The sequence below is a fragment of the Peromyscus maniculatus genome, chromosome 7, assembly GCF_049852395.1.
Source record: "Peromyscus maniculatus bairdii isolate BWxNUB_F1_BW_parent chromosome 7, HU_Pman_BW_mat_3.1, whole genome shotgun sequence".
Taxonomy (NCBI): domain Eukaryota; kingdom Metazoa; phylum Chordata; class Mammalia; order Rodentia; family Cricetidae; genus Peromyscus; species Peromyscus maniculatus.
This window is the reverse complement of record NC_134858.1, coordinates 116660335-116685078: the sequence shown is the minus strand read 5'-3', so window position 1 is coordinate 116685078 and position 24744 is coordinate 116660335. Positions and strand designations below refer to the sequence as shown.

At 49.9% G+C, this 24744-nt stretch overlaps 1 protein-coding gene across 2 annotated transcripts in view; it reads right to left on the bottom strand.

The window, feature by feature from the left end:
• Ctdspl (CTD small phosphatase like) overlaps positions 1-24744 on the bottom strand; it is a 128204-nt gene that overhangs the window by 38126 nt on the left and 65334 nt on the right. The window lies entirely within an intron of this gene.

Sequence of the window (24744 nt, the reverse complement as noted above, 5' to 3'; positions counted from 1 at the left end):
TTCAGTTATATAAACTGTACTTTAAAAGCAAAACTAGACAAATCTCAGGAAATGATTCTATTCAACTGCTCTGAAAATCCGATGCCGAGATGGGCAAGGCAAAGGGAGGGGCTGAGTGTCCAGTGTGCTTTGCTGGTTGTTTTCTGAGAGAAAGAACAAGGTTCTCAGGAGAGGGGGCAGCGTCCATACTTCCTCGCACCTATTCACAGCTCGTTTCCCTCTGGGCCATGCTTAGCCCTCTGCTGAGCCCTGTTCCCGCCCAGCCTGTAGCTGGCCCTGGGACTCCTAGCTGTGAGCTGCTCACGGACCAGAAAGGAGCCCAGGAGGCCAGCAGATCCAGCGCATTCTCCCACCCAGGTTCCCTGCCGTGCCATGGCTGCATTTCCCCAGGGCTCAGGGCAGCACAGGCCACGAAGGACTACCTCTCTCTCTTTGCTGTGATGATGAGGCCATGCCCGAGGCTGAGCCGAGGCCGAGCCCGGCAGCTGCCATTTTCTCCACCTGATGGCTAGGCTATGGGTATCTCCTCCTAAGGTGAATAAAGGGAGACTCTTGGCAGATGCAGGCAAGTGAGTCTGTGACTCATCTTTTTTATTTCCCAGAAGACACAAGAGTAGAAATCATGGTGGTGGGGGTGCTGGAGGTGGGCCTGGGTCTCATGGTCCTTGAGTGTCTCCCGGAGGGGGTGACACAGGGAAACGGATGGAAGGCTGTTTTTCTGGGCATGCATGCCCTACTGCTTCTTTCTAGACATCACCTCAACAGATAAGACCCGCTTCCTGCTCGTGGATGTGGCCCTCTCTCTCCTGCCAGGGCCAGGGGCTTCGGGAAGCATCTATAGATAAGGCTCGGTGTGGACACCGTAGCAATTGCCTTTTCCTCAGAGGAAATGAGTCCCTGATCCTACAGGATGGAAAGCTACCAGAACATCTCCTGCTCTCTCTGGGCAGAAGCAGGAAGTGACATCATAGCGTCACTAAAGGGGAACACGGCTCACATCCGGCAGTTTCCCCGACCAGAACCCCACTAAGCTTTCTCGTAATGTTATTCCCTCTCCTTCCTGTGCTCATCCCACCAGCTTTCAGTCCGCACAACGAACCACGCAACTGAACAAACCAGAAGGGTCTTGCTTGGGATCCCTGCCAAGCTGTCAGAGAAGGTGTCCTCTTTTTCGCTGGGTTTCCTAAGAAGCCTGGAGCTGGTGGCCACCCTTGTCACTGGTGCATGAAGCCAACGTTGAAAAAGCTCCCGAGAGACAGAGTGTTATCAAGAGCAGACCCCCATGGAACTTCTCGTTACGTAAAACCACAGATCCCTTTTTTCCTGAGCCAGTCTAAGCCCGGTTTACATGATTTTCAACAGCAACACTCAGTTCTGGGATGGGACTCTGGCGCTGGGCAGTGCAGAGCCCGGCAGATGTCTAGGCGCTCTCCTTAAAGCCTGAGGTGTGTTGTGGCTCATGAGAGACATTTGAATTTGAATACAAAATCCAGATGCAGAAGAGCCATGTTTTGATGTGGGCAGTGCAGGGCACACTGGGGCCCAGGGTAGAAGGGATTGGACTTGGTCCTCTCCTCTTTTTTTTTCTTCCTTTTTTGTTGACATAGGTCTTGCCACACAGCTTCAGTATGAACGCACGTCACCAAGCCAGGGTAGGAATAGTTTCTAAGAAAGGATAAGAGTTATATAAAATTGCTATGGAGAGCAGGGAAATGAGGCAATAGTGTGGGAGGGGCCTAATGTGAGAGCACATGACAGAGAGCAACCAAGTCCATGAGGGCTGGGGACAGCTCAGAGGATAAAGAGCTCGCTGTGCAGGAAAAGGAATGAGAGTTGGGATCCCCGGAACCCACAGAAGCACTGAGTTGGCACCGTGGTCTGCCTGTAATTCCAGCCTCAGAAGGTGGAGGCAGGTAATTCTCAGAGCAAGCTGGCTAGTGGGACTGGTCATCTAGACGAGCTCCAGGTCTGAGAGGCCTGTTTCAAGGAATAAGGTGGAAGAGTGGCGGGGGATGATTCCTGACATCAACATAGGCCTCCACGGATGCGTGCACATCTACACATGCCTGTGCCCACACATTCAAACACACATGCACCCCCCCACACACATTCAAACACACATGCACCCCCCCACACACATTCAAATACACGTGCACCCCCACACACACATTCAAACACACATGCACCCCCCACACATTCAAACACACATGCACCCCTCCCACATTCAAACACACATGCACCCCCCCACATTCAAACACACATGCCTGTGCCCACACATTCAAACACACATGCACCCACATACACACATTCAAACACACATGCACCCCCACACACATTCAAACACACATGCACCCCCCACATTCAAACACACATGCACCCACATACACACATTCAAACACACATGCACCCCCCCACATTCAAACACACATGCACCCCCCCACAATCAAACACACATGCACCCCCCCCACATTCAAACACACACGCACCCCCCACACACATTCAAACACACATGCACCCCCACACACACATTCAAACACACATGCACCCCCACACATTCAAACACACACGCACCCCCCCACACATTCAAACACACATGCACCCCCCACACATTCAAACACACATGCACTCCCTGCCCCCCCCCCACAGGAAAATGGGGAAGAGGCAAAAAGAAGAGGTGAGGAGTATGAGATGGGGGTGAGGCCAGCAAGGGTCCGAACCATCCCTCTGAGCTGGACTGCACTGGACGGTGAGCAACGGGAGGGACACACCCTAGCCGTACCACACACACGCCTTTGCTTCATCTCTGTAAGTGGAATGACTGAGGTTAAATTCTAAGTTACTAACACAGGCTATCAATTTGTAGCAAAGATCCTAGATATTTGCAAGCCAGCCCCGTGGGCTATTGAAGGGCCTAGAGTGGAGTCCTTCCGTAGACGTTGACTTATTTAAAAGTATGTGTTGGTTAGTGAGATGGCTCGGCAAGCAGAAGAGCTTACTGTGCAGGCCAGACAACCTGAGGTCTGTCCCTGAAGCCACACAACAAAGCCAGATGTAGTGGCGTCCGTCTGTAGTCCTGGCACGCCCACTGAGAGACGATGGTAGGTGGGATGGGAGGACTGCTTACAGCGGCGGTCCCCAACCTTCCTAACGCTGCCACCCCTTAATACAGCTCCTTGGGTTGTGGTGACCCCCAACCATAACGTTATTTCTGTTGCTACTTCATATCTAATTTTGCTACTGTTTTGAATCGTAATGTAAATAGCTGTGTTTCCTGATAGTCTTTGGGGTTCCAGACCCACAGATTGAGAACCACGGGCTTAGCAGTTGGTGGGCCAGCTAGCTTGGAGAATGCAGCAGGATAGAAATAATAGAGACCCTGCCTCAGCGAGCTGGAAGGTGAATCGACTCCTCAGTCCTGTTCTCTGCTTTTACATATGCTGCATGGTCGCCCCCATAACTTTTAAAAGTATTTGTGGACCGGGGAGATGCCTAAGTTGGTAAGGTGGTTGTTTTGTAATCATGGGCACATCAGTTTGGGTCCCCAGCGTGTGGTGGTGCATGCTTGTATTCCCCGTGCTGGGGAGGCAGAAGCAGGAGGACCCCTCGATCTAGCCAAACTGGTGAGCTCTAGGTTCAGCACGAGACGACTGAAGAGGATGTCTGATGTCGACCCCTGACCTGCACACACAGACACACTTGTGAATACATAAATACACATACGTGCATGTGCAGAAAACAGATGAACAATAAACCTCCCTCAAACAGAAAGCACTTATCCGGTACTGAGGAGGAGGAGGAGGAGGAGGAGGAGGAGGAGGAGGAGGAGGAGGAGGAGGAGGAGGAGGGTGGTGGAGGTGAACCTGAGCTGTCTCAGCCCTCTCCTGTTAGCTGCATGACATCATCTGTTACCTAAACGGCAACAGCGCGCAAAAAACGTCGGCTCCCCACAGCATCCTGCCTGCAGCAAAAGCATGTATGTTCACGTAAGAGGAAAAAACCCACCAGCAACTTAAAACAGAGCAAGAGCGGCAGCTGACGTGGGCTCTGTGCGGTGTCCCACGGTGCACCGTGAGAACTCAGCTGGTACCCAGACGGCCGTGCTCACACAGACAGCCTGGCTTTATGAGAAAACATGTAGGCAGACCCATTTTGGTTTTGGTGATGTGGGCTCTAAACTTAGAACATTAAGTGGCCCTTTCAAGTTTTACCTCCAATGCAGAGGACATTTCTGTACACACGAACACGGCTAAGGCAATGAAGAAAACCCACCACCCGCCTGAGGGTTAGCCTTGGCCTTCGGGCCCTTCTAGGAAATCACGTATGAATGTGGTTAGAAAGTATTGTAACCAAAGACATGAAGTGTCTAGGAGGAAGTTCAGCGAGGCTGACCATGGCGCTTGGTTCTCCAGTGGCCCAAGGACACGAGTCTAAAGATCACATGACTAGAGTCTCGGCTGAGTTTATGCCAACAGGGGAGACTATAGCCGAGTGGCATCTACACAGGGAGAGGGCAATTTCTGGTCATCACCTTATGTTTCTCGATCCCCTAGCTTCCCTGCAGTTTCCAGAAATGTTGAAATGTCCCCAGACCAGCCACATGCCACATAATCACTGACCTTTCATTTTCTGTGGACTGAATCTGGTTTAGAGTCAGGAGGTGAGGAACTCTCGGACCACCCACCCTGGCTTCAGGACCTAAACTTTTGGGGTCCACACTGACTCAGGCTTTGTGTGCTCACCATCCTGACCTTGCTACCACATGGGCTGTGATCAACCCTTCCCTCTGCTCTGACTCACACTCCTTAGCTGTGGTACCGCTGCACTACCAAGGAATGGTTCTCGGGGCACAACCTCAGAATGACTGATCAATAGATTCTGGGAGAGATGGAATCAGTGTCCAGTTGTGAACCTACCAGGTCCCAACAGACAACTCCAAACCCATGGCCACACAGCTGGCACTGGTTTGTCTCAGCGTGACAAAGCCAAATGAACAGACATAAACACGAGAGAGGTTTGTGAGGAGAACAGGGGGTTGGTGGGGGTGGCAGGGAGATGGGGGTGAGAAGGTCCAAGACCCAATTTAATTAAAAATAAGGAGTTCAGGATAAAGAGCAGCGAGCCGACTCTGTTGCTTGATGTAAGTATCTCTAATATCAAGATCCCTCCCTAGTAAAGACATCTCAGCAGCAGCGGACACAAACGTCTGCCTTTAGTTCCCATGATGTGACGTTCGCCTCTCCCTGGCACAGGGGCCAGATCACCCAAGACAGCACAGTCCAGAAGAGAACTAACATGTCATCGACAAGGAACCTTCAGGTACCCTAGTGGTAGAGAGGTTCCTAGGTCCATCTGTGCATCTTTGTAAAGACCAAATTTAGCAAGGAGCTATGAGGTGACCTTAACAAAAGTCCTTGTGCCGTCACAGGGGAACATGTCCTATAGCCATCCTTCCTCAGGTGATGGCTCACAAGCCTGGCCCATCTTCATCAAGAATCCTGATAGGTGGACTGACCTGAGTTTAATCCCCAGAAACTACATGATGGAAGGTGAACTGACTCCTACAAGTTGTCCTCTGACCTCTACACCCACGCTATGAAGAATCCTGACAGGTAGTTGGCCGGAACCACCCTAACTCCTGATGACCCCTCATAGTAACCGTCCACCCATGGCCTCCTCCACTCTGCTCAGCTATAAACACCGCTTGTCCATGCTACCTTCAGACTCCACCAAGAATCTAGACTGAAGGCTCTTTCCCCTATCACAACAGGCCAGAATACAATCTCTTGGCCATTTTAACTACTACCCAGATCCAATTCCCTCCAACAACATACCCCTTCGCCTGGCAATGTGATGGAGCATCAACAATTGCCGCACAAAGCGAATCTTTTTCTTATCAAACTTCAGTGATCTGGGGGCTGGAGGATGGCACGGCTCAACGGGTACGAGCCCTGGCTGTGCAAGCGCCAGTGTATCAGTTTGCACGCCCAGCTCCCATTTCAAAAGCGACTGCAACCCCAGCACTATGAAGGATGGAGACAGCAGACAGGCTTGCTGAGGCCTGCTGGCTGCTAGCTCAGCTCCAGACTCAGACCCCGTCTTAAGTGAAGAGGGCAGGTGGTGTCAGAGCAGGAAACCCAACATTCTCAAGGGAGGGGCATGAGCCTGCATACCCCCACCACACACAGGAGTGATCCACGGCAGATTTACAACAAGCAGCTCTGTGGACAGCATCCTTGTGGACGTCCATGCTGCTACATTCTGTCCATGCGTCCATGCTGCTACAGCTACAGAATGAAACATCAAATGTGCCTTAAGGTAAGGCTGTTGCTTCACACACAGGAATGTTAGAGGAGAGCACATTAATTACAGTCCTAAAGAGACCATACTGCTGAATTCACAACTACATCATGCTAGAGAAAGCTAAATGCCCTCTTAAAAGGAGGGTGAGGGCAAGGCCTTTCCGGAGGCCAACACAGAGATGAATGCACCATTTCTTCCCTCCTAGAATGGGCTCCTATCTCTGGACCGCCTCCCAGGCCGTGGTCTGGAATGGGTGTCTAACAGGAAATTCTGGGCAGTGCATGCATACATTACATTCCTTTATCCGCCCTGGAAGAGCTGTCAACAAACATGACTTCCCCTCTGCTGGAATAAAAGGGGAGTGTTCAGAGTGGAGAGGGGCCGGGCTGCCGACCACACAGTTTAAAAGAGAACCCAAACATTTAGAAAAAAAGATTTAGTCAAGAAAAGAGCCATCTTTCAAGATATCCAATCAGTGTCTATTTTATTTCCATGAGATGAATTTCCCAAGGGAGTTCCCCAGGTCAGTGTGAAAGTCATCTCTGGGAACACAACGCTGGCGATGGTTCTTCAGCAGCAAGCTGACTGCTTCCTTCTGGGAGGACAGCAGTAAGTTTCCCCGTCCCGTCTTACATTAGCTGAGCGTATCTGTACACAGCCCTTTCCACACATCATCTCTGCTCTTCACAGTGTGTAGTGCAATCATAACCAGCCCATTTGCCCACGAGAGCACAGACATCCGGATTCCTAGCACTCGCCCTGCATGCTGAGTCTCATCTCCAGAGACATCCCCTGCATCGGAGTCCCTAAGTCTCTCCCTTCACCCCAGAGTCAGGACATATGAAACATAAAGGGAGCCAGGTCTTGCTAGGAGGCCCCACAGGGGGTAGAAGCACTGTGCCCTCCATGTGCCCAGGGCACAGCCTCTCAGTGACACTGCCTAGGAGCCCCACTCTATGGGAACACCTTCCTTGCCTCAGCACTTGTCGTGGCCCTGGCAAGCAGGGACACTCACTGAGTTCCTAAGCAGCAGGGCTGGTTAAACAAGCTGGGTCTGTGTGAGGCGAGGATCCCAGCTCTGAGTGCACTGTGCACAGTGTTTTGTTTTTACACCGAGAGCCATACTAACTAACAGCACAAGGGATCTGAGCGGCTGACATACTGAGGAGGGAACAGGTTCAAGTTTGACAGCCATCAAATAAATGGTGTTTAAAAAACAAGCCCTACTCTTGTGCTTATTAACCGAACAAAAATGAGGCATCCAGCAAACGGAGGTGAGCTCGGGAGACACAGACCCTTCCCCTCACACGCTGCCCACTCGGTAAGCGGCAACCACCTGTTTGAAAAGCAGAAGAGGGGCAGTCACAGCCAGGAAGGAGGTGTTGGCTGTAATTGGTTTAACTGTCAACTTGACACAAGCTGGGTGGGCAGAGTCTCACTGAAGGACGGTCTCAGTCAGCTTGGCCTGTGGGCATGTCTGGGGGGTCGTCTTGATTGCCTTAATTGATGTGGGAAGACCAGCCTGACAGTGGGTGACCCCATCCTCTGGGTTGGGTCCTGGATTGTGTAAGAATAAAGCAAGCAGAGTAACAAGCATGCATGCATCCATTCTCTCTCTGCTCTGACTGTGGACGGGACCAGGTGTTCTAACTTCCTGTGCATTGACATCTCTGCCATGATGGACTGGAACCTGGCACCAGAGCTAAAACAAGCTTCTTCCAAAAGGTGCTCTCTGTCAGGGTGTTTCCCACAGCAACAGACATGAGGCCAGAGCAGGAAAAATGCAAGCGGTGTGGAGGTCAGAGTAGGTGCTGCTGCTGCAGCCGTCAGTCCATCAACACAGGGCAGCTACAGAGGGCCCTGCGCACGCAGGAGGAGTGAACCCTTTCCACGGCATGTGTGTGGTTGGCGCGGACAACCGTCTCAGCCCTGCCCCAGCCCTGCCTGTATCAGCAGTATGGGCTGGGTGAGCTGTGGAAGTGTGGGCAATGGGGGCATGGGACCCTTACCAATCTCGGCCACATCCCTGTGCTTAGACGCGTGCTGGTATACAGGCCTGCCGGAGTGGATGTCCAATTAATTCCTCTCATCGCTGTGCTAAAACAGCATGACCAAGGCAACTTAAGGAAGGAAGAGTTTATTTGGGCTTTGGTTCCGGGGGATAAGAGTCCGTGATGGCGGAGTAAAGACGGCAGGTGGAGCAGGAAGCTGACAGTTCGTATCTTCCAACCGTAAACATGAGGCAAAAAGATGTCAAGTGTCATGAGGATTTTTAGCTGTGAACCCCACCCAGTTCCCTGACAGTGGTATTCTCTAAACTTCCCCAAACAGCATCACCAACTGGGGACCAAGCGTTCAGATGCCTGAGACTATGAGGGACATTCACAGATGTTAATTAAGGGATGAATGAACCAAAGCCCAGAACGATGGGAGCGGCCAGAACACTGAACAGGAAGAGCTCCTGCAGTCTGCCAGGAAGAGCTGGGTCAGACAGTACCGCTCTGCTGAGACTCCTCTGGCCGTGGCAAGTCACTCCTCCAGGCACTTGTCATCCAGACACCCACATTTGCTCACCTCCCATCCTGGCACACAACTCACAGTTCCCTGATAGGTTGTTTTTTTTACATGTGCATTTGTGGGGTGTGTGTGTGTGTGTGTGTGTGTGTGTGTGTGTGTGTGTAGGCTAAAGGTTGGCACTGGGTGTTCTTGGTCTCTCTCGACCTTATTCACTGAGGCAGATTCTCTCATTGACACTGGAGTTCACCTTGCATTTAGTCTGGAGGGCCAGCTTGCTCCGGGGACTCCCTGACTTCACCTCTTGAGCACTAGGAACCACCATGCCCACTGGCTCTGCCCGAGGTGGCTTTGCATGGGTTCTGGGGGTCTAGCGTGGTCCTCATGGCTGCGTGACAAGCACTTTATCCACTGAGCCAGCTCCATTTCCCACTATTTTTAGCAAACATGGCAATTCCTGCTTCCTATAAGATTAATACAAGCTTACATAAAAGTTACCAATACGTGAAGCGCTCTCTGGCTCACAGGACTGGAATTAATATTGTGTTTTTCTTGATACTCTGCTATCATTTCTAAATGACCACAATCTACATCATACTTATCATGGAAAATGTAGTAAATATTACTTGAAATATTAGTTTCTAGTTCATAAAACGGATCCTTCTACAACCTCATTTCGATGGGCTACCTGCTGTGTGCTAAAGAAGGAATTAAAGGTGTGAAAGAGCAGTTTATTCCCACCCTGGAGCCTGTCAGTGATGGCCTCTGTGGAGATGCCTCAAACGAGGACAGCATAAAAGAGAACATGGCATACCACCATAAAACCTCAGAAACTACGTCATGACGTGTGTTAGTGTGTGTCGGGTCTCATGCTGGGGGCAGAGGACAACCGCTGGGAGCCGATCCTCCCCTTCCGCTGTGTGGGTCCCTGGGTCAAACTCAGGTTGGTAGGCACGTCAGCAAGTGCCTGTACCCACTGAGCCATCCCTCCAGCTCACTCTTACCCTTCTAAACAAAATGCACATACATGGTAATGTTCTATGTGTTGAGAGCATCCCTGGAAGGCTTTATCAAGAACCCAATGTCCCCTGAAAGAAACATCGGGAGAATGAAGGACAGTGAGAGGGAGAGAGGGAGAGGGATTTTTCACTGTTCCCGGTATTGCAGGATTTTGTATTATGTATTAAAATAACAATAGTGAATTATATGCTCATGCAAGTGGTGAGAATGCAGAAATAGTACATGCACCATACATAGTCTTTACGTGTACATTAGTCCTTTAAAGTATTATAGGCTGGAGAGGCGACTCAGTGGGTGAAAGCATTTGCCCCATGAGCCCGATGACCTTGGTTTGATTCCCAGAACTCACTGTGGAAGGAGAGAATGGAGTACTTGTGCTTGTGGTTAACCTGCCATCGGGACAGGGAGAGCGATGTGTACCTCAACCCGCAGGGTGTCCACTCGGCTATGCCGACAGGAGCCCTGATGCTGGTGTGGAGCACACACAGCCTCTGCCTGTCTGAGTTTACTTGGCCCTCTGATGACTGTCATTCAAGCTCTACAGCCTCCTGCATGCTTTCTGGGCATTTCTATGGAGAATCATGGGGGTGGGGGTGGGAAACCCTACACCTCGGGGCAGCCTGTTTCTACTTATTTTTCCCTTTGTCATATCGGGGATGACATGACATTATATTGCGGGTTCCTTTGTCATGCTGACTGTGCTGTGTGTTGGGAATAGCATCTGTTTTAGGCCTTCTAAAATTTGGTGAGAGGAGCCATGGAAAGGCAGAAATCTCATTTCCAGAGAGTGAATTCTAACTGATCTCCTTCGTTCATACCTCCCCTTTGCTTTCTAAGGCACTGGGGATCAAACCAGGGCCTCACGGGTGAGCATTTCCTACTTTTCCTGCGGAACTACATCCCTACCCCTAAATCTAACAATCTTTTAGAGACCTTCTTTTCCACTTCAATGTGATACACTATTTATTTATATTTTCCTGCTGAATACACTAATGAGCCATTTTCTCCAAAAGACTAACCCAATATCCTATCATCTATTCAACAATCCATCCTCGGTTCTTATTCAGCCTGGTGGTCTGTTCTGTCCTCCAGTCTACTCTGTTTCTCTCTGTGTGCCAGCAAAACGCAGGCTTGTGAGTATAGATTTACTATTTTATATTTAATAGCAGTAGCCCTCACTTTTTAAATTTTGATTTGAAAATGTCTTGGCTGGCCTATCCTTTATACTTCCAGACAAATGTCAGAGTTACTTACCAAATTCTAAAACAAAATACCACTGGGAATTAGTTGCCTGAGATTCTTAAGATATTTATCTACCAATTCTAGCTAATTCTATTTGAAGTTACAAACGAAGGCTAAAGTGAAGAAAGTCTTTAAAAATCAATTTCGTTGTATTATGCCTAAAAACTATGCCAAGGTTGAGGGGCATTGTTCACCAGCCTGAAATAGATTAATATTACTGAATGAAGTTTTCTGTAATCTCCATGGTAACCATAAAGACAATACTTATAGAAGAGACACTAAAGAAACAGAAAGGAATCAGATCATGTCACTACACAAAGAGACACAAAGAGGGAAGAGAAGGAGAACAGATGAACTTATACAAGATAGAAAACAGGAAAATGGTAACAATTCTCCTTCTATCAATAATTACTTTAACCATAAATAGATTAAACTCCAATCACAATACATAAAGTGGCTGAACTTGGAAAGAAATAGTGAGATCCAATCGCATGAGACTTCCTCAGTGTCCCTGGAAAGCTGTATACAGGCTAAGAGAAAAAGAATGGGAGATGTTCCATGCAAACAGGATCAAACCAGAGTGGAGCTGACAACACAGACTTAAGTCAAGAGCTGTCACAGAAGAGAGATGGCATCATATGACAAAAGGGGCTGGGGAGATGGTTCAGTGGGTAAGAACACTCATTGTGGAAGCAAAAGACCTGAGTTTGAATTCCCAGCACCTATGGAAAAAGCTGGGCATGGCCGTGCCTACCTAGAACTGCAGCACTTAGGGGTTAGAGATGGGTGGAACCTGAGGTTTATTGGTCAGCCACCCTGGACCAAATGGTCAGTGAGAGATGCTGTTGCAAGGCAATTTTACATACATACACACATATATATACATACACACATACATAAATACACACACACACACACACACACACACACACACACACACACGGGGGGTGGGGAGAGAGAGAGAGAGAGAGAGAGAGAGAGAGAGAGAGAGAGAGCGAGCATGCACAGAAGACTTCCTATAGTCTTCCTGTAGTTTCTGCATGCATTTGTATGGGCATGCACACCTACACACTCACATGCATGGTCCTCTATACACACTCTGTTAATTCAATAGGAAGATAAATAGTTACGGAAGTTCCCAACATCCGAGGGTGGAGATGAGCCAAGGCTGACAAAATAGAAGAGCGTACAACATCACAACGGTATTTCAAAATCCCGTTCTGAACAATAGAACACCAATAAGAAAACAAAGGACCAAACATTGAGGGTGAATGGAGACACAGACAGAACATTCCAGACACCACGGGACACACATTCTTCTCAGGCACATGCAGAGCGTTCTTCAAGACAGATCATGTGTCGTCACAGAACAAGTCTTGAAATGTTAAGGAGAGGGGAATCACCCAGAGAACGAAACTAGGAATCTACAGCAGGAGAAAAACTGGAAACTACAAGCACACGGAGACCAAGCAGTGCACTCTTACACACCCAGGGGGCCGGAGAAGCAACCAATGGAATTAGACCCCGAAACCACAACACACCAAGGCAGGCAGCAAAGGTGGTACTGAGAGAAGCTGACAGCTGTGAATGCCTACATAAAAACAGGAGAAAGACAGACAGCCTGCAGAGATGGCTCAGCAGTTAAGAGCACTGGCTACTCTTCCACAGACCCAGGTTCGATTCCCAGCACCCACATGGCAGCTCACAGCCCCAGGGGGTCTGAAGTCCTCTTCTGGCCTCTGCAGGCCATCAGGCACACACAGGGTACACAGACAGATAGGCAAGCAAAACACCAAGACATACAAAATAAATTTTACAAAAAGAAAGATTTCAAACTAACAACCTATCTTTACATGTCAAGGAATTGGGAAAGAGAATAAACAAAGCCTAAAGTTAGCAGAAGGAAGGCAATAATAAACATTAGAGAGTGCGGGTGTCTCTGAGGTACACCATATACTCAAAACCAACAGCAGGGTGTGTATGGCCACAGCAGAGGGAAAAGGGGGCAGTGGAAGAAGAGGTCAGTGGCAAAGGTCAGCTAAGGTCCCGTAGGCGACTCAAGTGTCACGGGAAGTAAAATGGCAGCCTACTTCTGAACTGCAGGGACAGTACTCAACACAGGTCCTGGAGTCACCACTGATGAGGAGCACCCTGGCTTTCCATCACAGAATTGTTCCACCTGCAAGAAAGGCACTTCTTCTTCTTTTTTCCCCCTGAGACAGGGTTTTTCTGTGTAGCTTTGTGCCTGTCCTGTACCTCGCTCTGTAGACCAGGCTGGCCTCAAACTCACAGAGATCTGCCTGCCTCTGCCTCCTGAGTGCTGGGATTAAAGGCCTGTGCCACCACCACCCGGCAAGAAAGGCACTTCTTATCACATGCTTTCCCCACTTCTCCCAGGCTGCTGCCCCCCCCTCCACCTCCAGGTCCAACCCCACAGGCTCCCTTCTGTGTGGCCTCCTACTCTCAACTGTGTGTGTGTGTGCGCGCACATACATGCGCATGCATGTGGTAGTCAGAATTTGGCATCTGTCTTCCTCTCTCATCCTGCCCCCCCTTTTAAAGTCAGGGTCTTTCACAGAGCCTGCAAGTCCTGGGAATCCACGTACCTCCCCTTCTGAACTGAGGTCTGCATGCTCACACAGCAAACGCTTTACAGAGCCACGTCCCTCGTCCTACCTCCCACTGCCCGCCAGCACTTTCTCTGCTCCTAGAACTGGGGATACAATTTGTCTAACTTAGTACAAATGTTCAAAAACTAAGGGACTTTCAGGGTTGTGGCAGGAGAGTATTAAGGCACAAGTCACAAGCCCACAAAGCCAGTCCAGTGAAGGGAGGTAAGGGCAGGGTGAGGCCCTGTGAGGGTAGGACTCGCCCCCAATATCCCCTGTGGGAGGTGGAGGCTAGCAGCACTTCTGCTACATTCTACAAGGGAACTGTAGGATCCTGATTAAGTCTAGAGCCTGCAGGGAGGGCCTGCCTTTCCTGGGTCAAGGACAACTTTGGGAGGAGAAACAGAAACATCTTCTGGGGCTTCCTCTGTGCTAGGTATGGAGGGAGAGAGATAGTGATGTCACAGCCAAGTCTTCCCCCTGGGCTCAGCAGCCAGCCCACGGAAGTGGGGTGCAGCAGCAGCCGAGGGGGAAGAATGGAGAGGGGTGGATAAGAAGGGCCACTTAACTTGTCGGGTTGCCAAGTACCACCAGGGGAAAGACAGTGGGAAGGTGGTCACTGAATGCTTCCCAGAGGGACGGAGACAGGATGAAAGCTGTCCTTAGAAGGCAGATCTGGCCGCGTGTGAGGGAAGGACAGGAGAGTGCAGCTCAACTCTGCATATGCTGCTGAGGGCGGGCAGGAGAAGCCTACCGAGTTAGCTGGTTAGACCTTCCTACCACAGGCCCTGGGTCTGCGCAGATGAGCCAACACGAGGGGATGTTCAGATGTATGGTTTTCCCTGCCAGCAACAGTAAGGAAGAGAACCGAGTATCTCTGAGACAAACTTCTCCGGCAGGATGCCCCGCGCCACGTGCATCCCACAGATTCCCTAATTTTAGAAAGCAGGCTGGAATTTGTCTGACCAAAATAAACCTGGTCCCAAATATTTACTTCTGTCATTACTTTTGAGTTGTGCAGATGGGAAGACCAACGCAAGCCGGGACATCTTACATGCTGTCCACTGGAGGTCATCCCTTAGGGCACCCTCTTGGACATCCTCCCCGCAAAGGCTGGCAACGACCAGAGTGGAGGCAGAGGCCGCTGCCACACCCAGTCTCTCAACGACCTACCACCCTGGACCTCAGTCCTCTCCACTTCCTTTGTTACATGAGAAAACAACTCTAGTCATGAGGCAGTGTTCAAAACAGACAAAGGCGCACATGGTGGGCCTGGGGAAATTTATTTTTATCATACACACAGGACACGCGGTACTCTCCTCTCTGTAGGCCAAACAGTGAAATAGCCTTACTCTGAATTTTATCATATTCTTACCTCAATAATTTAAAACAAACAACGGCAGCAAAACCAAAAGCCACCAACCAAATAAACCCCAAACAAATAGTCTGAATGTCAGAAGAAACTCTGGAGGGTGGGGAGATGGCTCTGGGAACAGCGCCTGCTACGCCGACCGCCCAGCTCTCACAGGAGAGCGGGTGCCTTGGCACGTATTTGTAATCTAGCACCCGAGAGCAAGGACTGAGGATCCCGGCGCTCTGTGGCCAGGCAGTCTAGTCAACCTGGTGAGCTCCAGACCCAGTGAGCGACCCTGTCTCAGAAATTAAGATGAACAGAGGATGACACTGGCCATCAACCTCTGGCCCCCACACGCGTCTTCACAGGAGAGTACATGGTACATACATGTGTACCGTCTCAACCCCCATGCAGTCAGCTTTGAAACATGGAAAGTTTTCCCCCTTTTAGTTTTAAGGAGAAAGGTGGAACAGGAGAATTTCTTTGTGCTGTTTTTACATTTATTTATTTATTGTGCATGTGTGTACATGAATGTGTGTTGTGTCTGTGTACGCATGTGCATGCCACAGCGTGAGCGCAGAGGTCAGAGGACAACCTGTGACAGTCACAGGAGAGCAGTCATGTGGGTCCTGGGGATGGAACTCAGGTTGTGAGGCTTGGCCAGAAGTGCCTTTACTTGCTCAGGTGTCTCTCTGATCCTGGAACAGGGGAGTTGCTGTTTGTAACCTTTTGTTCCCTGTGGGGCATCACCCTTCGTGAGCACACACAGATGTTTCAGACTGGCTGAGCAGACGCCAGCAAATGGGTAGCTTGTGTTTTCCCTTCCTGGCACCAGAGTTTTCTGATAGCCTGAATGGGTGATTCAGTGTTGTTGGATAATGCATTGGCTTACAAGAAAACAGACCAACAGGAAGCAAGGCACACTCGTGGCTTGTACAGCCTTGCTAACAGTTTAGTAGTTCATACGGAAATGTGCATGTCAGAAGGTCACCATTGATGGCTTACAGCTTTTAATTACCCACTTCAAATTTCCATGAGTATGACTTTTTTTTTTCTTTTCTTTTCTGAGACAGAGTTTCTCTGTGTAGCCCTGGCTGTCCTGGAACTTGATCTGTAGACCAGGCTGGCCCCGAATTCAGATCCGCCTGCCTCTGCCTAGGTGTGTGCCACAACCTCCTGGCTATGAGTATGATTTTTTGTAAAGAGATAATTTAAAGAACTTATAAAGGTATTTATTCTTTAACATGGATTTTCTAAGACAAGGTACTTTCATAAACAGGAAAAAAATTAACAATGACCCTGAGAAACCTCTCTAGATGAAATCACATAAAGCTCATATTTCAAAATAGATTCCACACACTGGGGACTGAACACGGAATGAGAAATAGCACGTGGTTCTTCCTACACAGCGCTCCACTCTGCTGAGATCAGGTATTTTAAGATACACTTGAACCGGTTGGGATGGCAGCTTTCTCTCTGGAAGTCTTCAAGCCGTTTTCAGGGGTTCCCAAAAGAACTCAAGGCTCTAGTATGTCCTGTATTTTTGCCTGCACCCTCTGCCCCAGTCAGCTCCCAGAGCCTGGTCCTTTCTAGTGCTAGTGGGCTCCCAGGCCACACCATGGCTCCTGCATGCCCGAGACGTGCAGCAGTCTGATGACAAGTCTCTCCTCCCCGACTCTCGCAGAGTGATTTTTCTGAAATCCGGCTGTGGCTGGCTCCCTTCCTGTTCACAGCTCCTCAGGTGGCTTTCCATGGCTCTGAGCTGTTGTAATATTGTACAAGATGGGGCAACAGAGGTTTGGAAGGATGCTCGGTGAACTCAGCCTTCAGCATCTGTGATGGAAACACTACCAGTCTTGCTGCCAGGTCTGCAGGCTGAGCATGAGACCAGAAGGAAGTCCTCAGAGAGACCAGGGCTTCAAGCCGGAGAGGGGCAGCTCTGCTGTGAGTGGGCTGCGTGCACACACCTCTTGTTTGGAACCTGGAATACTATTTTCCATCAACATCACGTGACAAAGAGTGACAGGTGATCCTGTTGGATCCTAAGGCTGATTAGCTCCCAATTCAACAATGCCACGTGCAAGGAGGAGTGGCCGGCTATTTCAAGGCTCATCTGGCGCCTGCTATGAGGAGGCCTGCTAGTTCCTTTAATGAAGTAACATCATCCTTCTACCCACTACTGGAGAAGCATTCCCACAGGACCCAGCAGCCAGAGTGCTCTCTCAGCCATTTACCTCCCCTTAGAGAACCTCACAGTCACTGCTGCCCCAGCTTCCTGAGCCCCAGGGAACTGCTTCCCACACCAGGAGGGCTCTGCTGGGAGAGACCAACCCCACCTTCACACCCTGCAATTACAAGACTTCATTTGGAATACAGCATTGGGACTGGAACCCAGAGAGCAGCTTCCGGGGACTATCAGCTCCAGTGGCCTCGGCGGGCTCCTCCCTCAAGCTGAGGTCCTTACCCCATGGCCTGGTATCAAGTCTTCAGGCTCACGTGACCCTGCAGGAGAGGACTGACGCTGTAGGGCCAGAGAGGAAACCACAAATTTTATATCTTGTTCCAGGATGTGGGAAAGTGTAAGGACCACTTTCCTGTAGGTCAGCTGCCTCCTTACCAAAGGGGTGAGACTTGGAGACTTTAAATAGGCGATGTCTCCATCCTCGGGGAGGTACCACAACAGGTGGAGGACAGTTGCCTTGTAACTTCCTCTGGCTCTCTTCTCCTTGGCTGTGTCCTGCAGGCACTGGGTCGGCGGGGCTCACAGGGCACGAGTTCAACTCCACAGCTGGCACAGAGGCTCAGAGTGGGTCGGACCCTGGCCCACAGGATACAGGAAGTGGGGTGGGAAGGTCCTGAAGATGGTTCAGGGGAGGGGATGAGACCAGACGGGGGCCAGTCACCAGACCATTCACCCGATTCCACACAGTCTGTGGAATGCAGCACATTAACTCCCCAAGAGTTCTGGAAAGCTCTGCAGTGCAGGGGTGACAGAGTCAAGGGTCATGTGGATACACGGCCCAACACCCGGTGCTTTTCTTCCCTGACAGAGGTCTTTTCCTCCTCCGCTTTTTGAGACAGGGTTTCAATGCGTAGATCAGGCTGCCTGGACTCAGCAGCGAGCCACCAGACCAGGAGTTTTCCTCCCTCTCTCCTTCGTCTCTCTCTTTATTTCCTCTTCTCTCTCTATCTTCTCTTTCTCCTGCTCTCACTTGTTCATGACTTTTCTCTTTCTCTACCTCCCTTCCACCCTCCCTTTCAAGACAGGCTGGCTTCAAACTCATGACCCTCCTGCCTCAGTTTACTCTGTGTGTACCACTATGCCCAGCTCAGGATCCCACCCTTAAAGAGGATGCTTCTGAACAGAAAAGCCCTCGGTGCCCGGCCACTCACTACCCACAGTCTCCGGTGGGAGAGGGTAAGAGATTCCCGTGCCTTCTGCGGGGCACCTGGAAGAGGGTATTCAGCACCCATAGGAACCAGTCAGGCAGGGGCCGCGGAGCCTGGGGAAATGAAAGCTGAAGCAGGAAGCAAGCTGCAGAACAACCCAACTTGCCAATTAACTGGGGGTGGCGGGGTCTGTGTCCGTCATAAGTAGTCACAGCAGGCAGGCACGGACGGCCCTGTTTCCACTGTGGAGAGCTCTCTCCCTAGTACTCAGCCTTGTGAGACCCAGCATAGGCCAGGGAGCAGCAGACTGACTGAACGGAAGGGAATCTGGAGACCGATGGCAACATGCCAGGCCAGCACAGCCCTGAGACTGGGTACCCAACCACAGCCGCAAGACTCAAGCAGACATCATGAATCCCTGACTTTCTCTGCTGAAATTGTTACACTGCAGTTCCTGGGAAAGACCCCAACCCCCTAGGACCTAGGAATGCCACAGTCTCTGATGAAGGGAAGCTGGAATTTGATTAAAGGTCGCTGGATGGTTGGGACTGTCCTGGACCATGCAAGCACCTCTGAACACGGAACACAACTCACATAGGTTCTGTGGAGAAGGACAAAGAAGGAAGCAAGAGAGTGGAATGATGGGAGGAAGGCCTGAAGCCAGACTGCCGGCGGCCTCCAGAAGTGAGGGAAGGCCCCAGAGGGAACCGGTAACCCCAACACCTCATCCCTAACCTAGTGAGATTACTTGAATTTTGACCTCCAAATTCGTAGGAGACTATGTGTTGCCTTAGGCACGGAGTGTGGGATTTGTATTTTTCTTTTCTTTCTTTCGGTAGCCAGAGGAAGTACGAGCCCCCACCACGGCAGAGGAGTGTGCACCTCCATAACTCCCACCCTCAAATTAGCGCTCTCTCTGGGCCCTGACTGCTCTAATCGGTTCCTCTGTGGTTCGTGGGCACTTGCTGTGGGCGCTTGGCTCACACAAACAAGCTAGATCTCCATCTCAGTCTTCCACAGGGCCCTGCGGAGCAGACTCTTCAACCAAGAGAGCCCAGGACCACACTCCACTCTCCTGAGGCGGGGAGCCCTAGGCCTCTTTCCATCCCACGCTGCCAAGTCTTCCTCAGCTGCAGGCCCCCACTGGATGACCTCCTCTTCAGCTCTCCAGACCACAGCCTCCCAGTCGTCTTTCAGCTTCTCCAGGACCTGGCTCCAGATCAGGAAACACACAGTGTCCTTAAATAACCCCTCCTGCAAGTGGCCCCCAACACTTGCCACACTGACTTCCTAGTCTAGTTTCTACTTCACACATCACTTTTAAAATAAGGATGGAGGTGAGAATATATTCAGAGGCTCTGTCCCGTCATGTGCTATCAACTCGAGGCAAAATTCCAATGCTGTTTTCCCAAAGAGGGAAAGTATTTGTTTCTATGTTATGGAAAGCATTCTGCAGGCGCCTGAAGACACAAGTCCCCAAGATCTCTAAATACTTCCAAGGATGACGTGTCTGCTATGGGGAAGAACAGCTTTCAGATGTTTAAAATATCACCAGGTAACCTTTTAAAAACAGTAACCTACAAGGGCACTTGATGTCAAACACTACATGCCGAGAGGAGTTGCTGCGTATGTTGTCGGGGAAGGGCAGCTGTGCCTGGCCCACTCAAGCCACGAGGGATTTGCAGAGCTGCGTGAAGACCATCAACAGGACACTGAATCTGTTACTGATAGTACACATCAGTATTTTAATGAATAATCCCACAGCCACAAATTCTATTACAATTGAAGGCCCCACTCTGTCCACGAGGGCACATGTCAATAATACATGCTGAAGAGGCAGAGGCAGAGGCAGGGGGATGACAATTAAAGGTCGTCCCCCCGCCCCAGATCCTAGGTGCTCAGCTCTCACCACTGAACAGGGCCTGATTCCTCTGAAAATTGAGGCTGCCCTGCGGCAGAGAATGGCATTTTCTTTATGATGGTGACCCCATCAACAGCAGAGCCTAGATCACAGATAGTTCATGTGCCAGGTACATCAAAGTATAAAGTCCTGTCACAAGTAAAGAATACAACTCCTTCGAGTTGCTGAAAGTCAAAGTTTTGATGATATTAAATCAAGGGAAGGAGATGGGAGCCATTGATATGATATGATATGATATATGATATGAATATGGAATGTGAGTGGAAGGAGAATGAAAATCCAGATGACAATCCGTGACAGATCATTGTGGTGATATATTGTGTCCCCCAATATATTGTGCATCCTAATAAACTTATCTGGGGTCAGAGAACAGAACAGCCACTAGATAGACATAGAGTCCAGAAAATGGTGGCACACGCACCTTTAATCCTATCACTTGGGAGGCAGAGATCCATTCGGATCTCTGTGAGTTCAAGGCCACACTGGAAACAGCCAGGCATGGTGACCCATGCCCTTAATCCCAGGAAGTGATGGCAGGAAGCAGAAAGGTATATAAGGCGTGAAAAGCAGGAACTAGGGCTGCTTAAGCTTTTAGGCTTTTAGCAGCAGTTCAGATTCATTTTGGATGAGGACTCAGAGGCTTCCAATCTGAGGAAACAGGATCAGCTGAGGAACTGGCAAGGTGAGGAAGCTGTGGCTTGTTCTGCTTCTCTGATCTTCCAGCGTTCACCCCAATACCTGGCTCCAGGTTTGATTTTATTAATAAACTTTTTAAGATTCCTGCTACAGATCATCTCTGTAGGTTAGAGGTGCCAAGAGACACATTAACTTCAGAAAGCCCTGGGGAACGGCTCACAAAGCCACAGGGACCCTGCCTGAATTGGACAATGATGGGGTCTTCTAAAACTGGCAAAGGCCTTAGCTTGATTAGACACACATTGGGGTCTGTCTTAGTCAGTGTTCTATTGCTATAAACAGACACTATGGCCATGGCAGCTGTTATAAAAAGGAAGCATTTAACTGGGGCCGGCTCACAGTTTCAGAGGTTTAGTCCATTATCATCATGGTGGGGAGAATGGAGACATGCAGGCAGACATGGAGGCTGAGAGTTCCACATTTAGATCCAAAGGCAGCAGGAAGAGAGAGATGCGGGCCTGGCTTGGGCTTTAGAAACCCCAGAGCCCACCCCCAGTGACACACTTCCTCCAACAAGGCCACACCCACCCTAACAATGTCACACCTCCTAATCCTTTCAAACAGTTCCACTCCCCGGTGACTAAGCGTTCAAATCCATGAGCCCATGGGGGCCATTCTTACTCACACCACTGTGGAGTCACACTGGGTAGGAAGGGAAGGGGCTGTTAAGAAAGACATTGGACTTTGGCATTTCCTGATGCCACGTGGATTCCTTAATGAGATCTGTAATAAAGGTACAGGAAAACGAGGTGGCCTGTGTGGCATCAGACTTGGTTAGTGCCAGATGGAAACTAACTTAAATCCAAGCACTGAAGTCTGTCCCCTTAGTCCACGCCTATCGGTGTACCCTAAGCAAGCTCCCCCAGAGCACCATTTTGTATGCTTTTGTCTTCTCCAATTCTGAGCTTCTTCCCCAGGTCCCCTCAATCAGCAACCCCAAGCCTCTCTACCCCCACCCGCCCCACTACTTAGCTTTTGAACCGGGAAATTCCTTTCTAGAACCTTCAGCCCATACACACCATTCCCAACTCCTAAACCTGGGCTCGCCCACTGTTTTCTGAGTATCTGCTGTCAGACACACCAGCACTTCCCTCATCCCGTGTTCTTCAGCACCACAACCCGGGCGCCTGAACGGGTTCAAGAAAGGAGGCTTTGTTGCTTATAGCTGCCTCTGACTGAGGGCGGGAACTGCTTTGAGACCCCTCTGAAAGTTCTACACAAGAACCCGATGACTCAGAACGCTGTGTACTAAATGGAAACATTTATTAGTAAATCTGTTTGGTGGTCTGCGGTCTGCTATTCCAGGGTGGGGCTATGTTTCAATTTAGGTGACGTCAACTTTGTAAGGTCTAAATTTATTCATCTATGTGGGGATATAATTTAGGACAACTTATCAGTAGTCAATTTTCTAAATAATTATAATGAAAGTGTCTAACACTTTAGGGAAATGATGTGCCATAATTATTACATAGTACATACAAATGCTTTCTTACTTTTACAAACCCTGGGGAAAACTCACTCTGAATTAATGACATTATTCATATCTTGCTAAACTCTGTCTTAAAAGTTAAAGAAACAAGTCACTGGGTCGGAGAGATGCCTCAGCAGGTAAAGTTCTTGGTGCACAGAGTGTGGACTGGAGTGTGGATTCGTAGCACCCTGTGATTCCAGCCCTTGGGAAGTGGAGACTTGGGATCCCTGGAGCAAGCTGGCCAGCTAGCCTTGGTGTGCCAGCAAGCGCTGGGTTCAAGTGAGAGACCCTGCCTCAGCACACAAGATGGAGAGCCATTGAGAGACACACCTGATGTCGGCCTATGGCTTCCACACAGCCACGTACATTCTCACACACAATACATAGTGTGACCACAGATACACACAAGCATGTGTATACACAGTGTACCTACACACATATGCGCGTGCGCAACACACACACACACACACACATTGTGGTACACATGCATGCGTACTCATGGTGGTATTCCTGTGCAGCAGAGAGTTTGAAGACACTTCTGTCACCAAAGTGAGGCAGAGCACAGTGCCAAGGCTTCCTCTTAGCCTCCAGGTCTCTAACATGACTCTCAGGCACCAGCTGCCCTCCCCGCTTCCCGTGAGGATCTGTGCCTAACAAGGTGGTTTGCGGATGTACTCAGTGCTCTGTCTATTTCCTAGGTTGGACACACCAAAGCACCACACGCCGTGTGACTGGAATGGACTGACTCACAGTTCTATGCTGCCAGGCTGGCGGCCGACGCTTCCTTAGCTCTGTAAGCTCCTGCTGTTTACCTGTGAGGCTGCCTCCCCTGGCTAGCAGACATTACTCCCATCTCAGCTTCTCCCTTCTCCCAGCAGCCCTGTCTCTGCTCACTTCGTGTCCTCTTCCTCCAAGGTAGAGTGTCACACTAGACAAAGGGCCCTCTTCCCATCTGATCTCTCCTTAACCACGCAAATCTACAATGACCTGATTTTCAACCTTAGGAAATGCCGGGGGCTAGGACTTGGGCGCATGTTTTGCAGGTCATAATTCAACTCACAAACATGATGAGAAAATGGGTCACTTGAAACTCTCCTAGGAAAAACAGCTTAGGTAACGCAGACTAACCCACCTACCGAAAGTGAGAAAAGCGGAAACCTTCCCTTGGGGGCTGTCAAGATGGCAAAGTGGCTGACACCGGTGCCTGCCACCAAGCCTGAGGGCCCGAGTTCGAGTCCCAGGACATACACAGTGGAAGGAGAGAACCGACTGTTGCAAGTTGTCCTTTGACCTCAAGAGTGCGATGACACATGCACACCCCTCCCCCCCATAAGCAATAAACGTAAAAACCCTTCCTCTGAGATATGGTAAATCAGCAGTTAATAAGGGACAACGGAAGCAAAACTCAAGAGACAGCCAGAGAGGTGTGTGGTGCTGGGGGATGCTGCTTCCCTAGGAACGCCTGCCACTTCTGGGAGAGGAGGAGGCTGACAGCAGCACTTTGGACATCCCAGATGACCACACCCTCAGCAGGCTGGTTCTCACAAGCATAGTAGCCCCGAGCCCCTGAATCCAGACAGCAGTGGCAGATTCCCTGAAGAAGGGCAGCATCAACCAAGGGTTCATGTTATTTCTATAAAGAATTGGCTACGATGTCTGGCATTTAATCAAGAATAGCTTAGATTATGAGACAATAAAATATATGCTGAGAACAGCCACAGGCAATAGACAGGGCGTTTAAGAGAGACAAATGTGAGTATTAACAGTCAGGGAATTTTTAAGTTGACACTTGGGGATGGGGACGTGGCTCCATGGGCACAGTGCTTGCTGAGCAAGGAGGGGTTCTGAGTTTGGAGCCCAGCACCAGTGTAAAGCCGGGGTGGCAGCACACACCTGTAACACTATCACTGGAGGCAGGGGTGGAGGCAGGAGGACCAGCCGCTCTAGCTGAAATGGCGAGCTCTGGGTTCAGTAAGAGACCCTGCCTCAAACAACTAACATACAAACACGGAGAAGCAAGTGAGCAAGACATTCCCAACATCAACCCCCAGTGCTCTACATTCACCTGCACAGGTGAACCAGCCCACACAAAATATACTCACACACGACATATACTCACACACATGACATATACTCACACACACAAATAAAATTTTTAAAAGAAATTACACTTAAAAGAGTTCAAAGAGGTAAAAGTTTCCAGGGAAACCAGAAACAGAACAAGCTA